The sequence below is a fragment of the Triticum dicoccoides genome, chromosome 3B (genome assembly GCF_002162155.2).
Source record: "Triticum dicoccoides isolate Atlit2015 ecotype Zavitan chromosome 3B, WEW_v2.0, whole genome shotgun sequence".
Lineage (NCBI taxonomy): Eukaryota > Viridiplantae > Streptophyta > Magnoliopsida > Poales > Poaceae > Triticum > Triticum dicoccoides.
This window is the reverse complement of record NC_041385.1, coordinates 645,154,319-645,159,899: the sequence shown is the minus strand read 5'-3', so window position 1 is coordinate 645,159,899 and position 5,581 is coordinate 645,154,319.

Here is a 5,581-nt window from a genome sequence, read left to right as displayed (position 1 = left end):
ATGAGAAGCGGCGGCGGTGGCTTGGTAGGGTAGGGGCGGGGAGGCGTGGGAGAGGGGCCGAGGGCGAGGGGAATGGTGTGTGCCTCGACTGGGAGTGGGAGGGTGGGTGGGTCGTCAATCGTGGCCTCGTGGGTGCCTGCGTGGTTGGTCAGCTACGGCCCGCGGGAGTGCGGGGGGTGGGCTGCCTGTACTGGGCCGGGGGTGGGGGATGGGCTGTATTTCGGTTAACCGAGGAATACACCGAACCGACCAAATTTGGTTCGGTTAGTAGCCTAGGTAACCGATTTTTTCTGTTTATATTAAAAAACGAAATTTTGGTTTATTCGGCTTTGGTTCAGTTTTCGGTTGGTCGTTTTTTTGCCCAGCCCTACCTGAGAGCACACCTCAGGTACTTTCTTGGCCCATACGATGTCTTCTGGTCCAAAATAAATCCACAAAAAGTTTCACTGCATTTGGACTCCGTTTGGTATTGATTTCCTGCGATGTAAAAAACAAGGAGAAAACAGAAACTAGCATTGGGCACTATGTCAATAGGTTAGTACCAAAAAATGATATAAAATGATTGTAAAACATCCAATAATTGAAACTATCATGTTTTTATAGCAAATTCGGAAACTATATGACTCAACGCATAAAACTCAAATCTATGACCCCGTCGGTCTCCTGTTGGCCGAAGATGAGCTTTTCGGCTAACTCCAGGCCAAAGTGGAGTATTCGGTCTACTTGCGGCCGAAGAGTGGTGGAACAGGGCCGAAGAGCACTCTTTGGTCAGCTGTAGGCCAAAGAGTACTCTTTGGTCGTCTGTAGGGCGAAGAGTCCTCTAGGACCCATCTCTTTGCGTAAACGGTAGGACGGAGTTGCATGGGTCCCAAAGGACTCTTCGGCCTACAGATGACCAAAGAGTACTCTTCGGCCTACAGATGGCCAAAGAGTGCTCTTCAGCCCTGTTCAACCACTCTTTGGCTGCAAGTAGACCGAAGACTCTACTTCAGCTTGGAGTTGGCCAAAAAGCTCATCTTCGGCCAGTAGGAGGCCCGTCAGGGCCATAGATTCGATTTTTATGCATCAGGATGTATAGTTTCCGTTGCTATAAAAATCATCATAGTTTCAAAAAAACGATAATATAACAACATGGAACAATGAAACATTATAGATACTTGGAGACGTATCAGCATCCCCAAGCTTAATTCCTGCTCGTCCTCGAGTAGGTAAATGATAAAAATAGAATTTTTGATGTGGAATGTTGCATAACATGTTCATCACATAATCTTTTCTTTGTAGCATGGACATTTGGACTTTTATATGGTTCAAAGCAATAGTCTAGTTTTGATATGAAGATTTTAATACTCAAGCATATCAACAAGCAACAATGTCTTTCAAAATATCAACACTAAAGCAAGTTACCCCTAGCCCATTATGTTCAATCATTGATCCATTCATGAAACACACTCGAATATTAGCTACACCCAATGTTCAAATACGATCATAGTGCCCCTTAGTTGGTGCTTTATAAGAGAAGATGGAGACTCAAATTCAAAATAAAAATTTCATAAAGTAAAAGAAATGCCCTTCACAGAGGGAAGTAGGGATTTGTAGAGGTGCCAGAGCTCAAAGTGAAAATTGAGAGATAAAAACATTTTGAAAGGCGTACTTTTCCCACCAACGGAAATGAGTTAGAGTTCTCAACACTTTCCATGCTAGATACATCATAGGCGGTTCCCAAACAGAAAATAAAGTTTATTCCTTTTTCCACCATACTTTCACTTTCCATGGCTAACCGTATCCACGGGTGCCCTCCATACCAACACTTTCCAAGAAATTTATTACTTGACAACATAAAGTAAATTCATTTTTCATTTCGGGACTGGGCATCCCTAATACCTTTGCCTTACTCTCGTGCAATGACAAGTGAATAAACACTCATTGTGAGAATAACACATCTAGCATTGAAAATATCGGCCACCCCTCACCGCCTCATGAGCGGTACGAGCACACAAAAGAGAAATTTATTTTGAAAATTAGAGATGGCACATGCAAATTTGCTTAGAACGGCACGGAAATACCGCATATAGGTAGGTATAGTGGAGTCATATGGCAAAACTGGTTTAAAGGGTTTTGGATGCACAAGTAGTGATCATACTTAGTGCAAAAATGGAGGCTAGCAAAATATTGAGAAGCTCCCAACCAAGAAACGAAAAATCTCGTACCCGAGCATTAAGCATAAGTAACACCAAATAATGCACCACAAGTAGGATGTAATTTCATTGCATAACTATTGTCTTTCGTGCTTGCATAGGGAATCACAAACCTTAACATCAATATTCTTACTAAAGCATAATTACTCATCAACATGACTCACATATCATATCGTCATATCTCAAAACCATTACTAAGAACCAAATTTATTTTGTCCAATGATCTTCATGAAAGTTTTTATTATATCCTCCTTGGATATCTATCACTTTGGGACTATTTTCATATGTTGCTTTTAATAAGCTCAAACAAATTTAAGTGAAGAACATGAGCATAATATTTCTTTCTCTCAAAATAATCTAAGTGAAGCAAGAGGGAATTTCTTAAAAAAATTACTAACTCACAAATAAATCTATGTGAAGCATGAGAGCATTTCTTCAAAAATAACAAAGCACACCGTGCTAAAATGGATATAAGTGAAGCACTAGAGCAATTTCAAGGCTCTAAAATTTTAAGTGAAGCATAGGAGCAAGCATAGCATAATTTTTGGCTCTCTAAAAAAGGGTGTGCCCAGCAAGGATTCAAGACTTAAAACACAAAGCAAAACAAGCAAAGACTCATATCACACAAGACGCTCCAAGCAAAACTCATAATATGTGATGAATAAAAATATAGCTCCAAGTAAAATACTGATGGTTGTTAGAAGAAAGAGGGGATGCCACTCGGGGGCATCCCCAAGCTTAGTTGCTTCCTACTTCTTGAATATTATCTTGGGGTGCCTCGAGCTTCCCCAAGCTTTGCCTTTTGCTAATCCTTATTCCTTCATCCATCGTAATTTCACCCAATACTTCAAAACTTCAATCACACAAACTCAACAAAGCCTTCGTGAGATCCGTTAGTATAAGAAAGCAAACCACTACTATAAGTACTATTGAAAACCAATTCATATTTTATTTTTACATTATATCTACTGTATTCCAAATTTTCTATGGCAAAAACTCTTCAAAGAGAACCATAGAATCATCAAAACATACACACAACGCAGAGAAAACAGAATCTATCAAAAAAACAGTCTCTAGCAATCTGACTACTTCGAATACTTCCGTAACTCCAAAAATTCTACAAAATTAGGACAATGTGAGCAATTTTTTTATTAATCTTATGCAAAAAGAATCAACTGAAAAGCACTCTTATGATAAAAACAAAAAATAATTTCGTGAGTGCAAAAGTTTCTGTTTTTCAGCAAGATCAAATCAACTCTCAACCAAATCACCCCAAAGGCCTTGCTTGGAACAAACACTAATTAAAACCACAAAAACACATCTAATCAGAGGCATAATTGTGTATTTTATTGAAAAAACAAGAAAACCAAAAAGCAAAAAGATACAAGTTGGGTTGCCTCCCAACAAGCGCTATTATTTTACGCCCCTAGCTAAGCATAACGCGTAGGATCTAAGTTTTGTCATCTTTGTTCTCCAACTCTTCAAGCACACAACCAGATTTATTTTGAGAATTGGCAAGTAAAATGGCAAAACTTCTAGGCATAAAGTTGAGGAATTCATTCTTATCAACAGGATCTCTTACAGCTTCAACAAAATCCAGGTGAATACTAATCATTTTCAGATCTCCTTTATTATTACTAGAAGTTGCACCCTTGTTCTTAGTGTCTTGAGTAGCCTTGCTAAATTTTACGCGGGTCTTTTCAATAGTTGTAGCCGAAGCAAAAGTCGTACTTAAATTACTAAAAATTTCTTCAAGTTTATCAATTCGAGACGGGCTTTCTCCAATTCTTTCATGAATTATGGTCCCCTTTTCTTTTAACAACTTAAAAACTTCTCCCACTTTTGACCCAATTTTAGTAGCAAAATTTTGCATCTTTTTATCCAAGTTTTCAATATGCTCTTCGGTAAGCATTTTCTTTTCAATAGCATCTAGTCTTTCCATAACATGCTTAAGAGTCAAAATTGTTTCATTGATCATGAGTGGTGGTGAACCCACTAAATTTCCCAAAGCATTAAAGGCATTAAGAGAAGGACACATCAAGAAATTTCCACCGGTAATTGTATCTAGGACGAATCTATACCAAGCGGTGATGCCCACATAAAAACAGTGAAGAAGGACAACGGTAGATTGCTTATGGATAGATCTTTATGAGCATTGGAAATCCTATACCAAGCATCTTTTAAATTCCCCCTCCCCTTTGTTTAAAGTTAAGAACCTCGTTCTCGGGGGTGTACACAATAGAGGAAGAACTATCCATAACAACAACAAAAATGATCAACAAGATTGCACTCAAAAACAGATCTGACGAGAAAACGGCGAATGAAAAAGAGGGGCGAATAAAACGGCAATCTTTTATGAAGTCGGGAGAAGAAAACGAGAGGAAAATGGCAAACAATGTAAATTTCAAGGAGATGAGATTTGTGATTAGGAACTTGGTTGATGTTGATGATCCTCCTCGGCAACAATTCCAGAAATTCATTTTGATGTCTGCTAGAATTACGTCGATATTTTCCCAAAGAGGAAGGGATGATGCAGCACAGCAACGGTAGGTATTTCCCTCAGTGATGAGACCAAGGTTATCGAACCAGTAGGAGAACCACGCAACACAACGTAAACAACCCCTGCACACAAATAACAAATACTCGCAACCCAACGTGTTAAAGGGGTTGTCAATCCCTTTCGGGCAACGACGCCGGAAATTGGCACGGAGATGGGATAAAGTTGTGATAGATTGGATAAATGGATAGCAAATAAAATAAAGTGCAGTAAGGTATTTTTGTATTTTTGGTTTAATAAAACTAAAAATAAAAGCAAAGGAAAATAGATCGCGAAGGCAAATATATTAAAGAAGAGACCCGGGGCCGTAGGTTTCACTAGTGGCTTCTCTCAAGAAAAAAATAGCAAACAGTAGGAAAATAATTATTGTTGGGCAATTGATAGAACTTCAAATAATCATAATGATATTCATGCAATGATCATTATATAGGCATCACGTCCAAGATAAGTAGACCGACTCCTACCTGCATCTACAACTATTACTCCACACATCGACCGCTATCCAGCATGCATCTAGTGTATTAAGTTCATGGAAAAACGGAGTAATGCAATAAGAACGATGACATGATGTAGACAAGATCTATTTATATAGAAATAGACCCCATCTTGTTATCCTTAATAGCAACAATACATACGTGTTGTTTCCCCTTCTATCGCTGGGATCAAGCACCGTAAGATTGAACCCATCACAAAGCACCTCTTCCCATTCCAAGATAAATAGATCAAGTTGGCCAAACAAAACTCAAATATCAGAGAAGAAATACGAGGCTATAATCCATCATGCATATAAGAAATCAAAGAAGACTCAAATAACTTTCATGGATAAAAA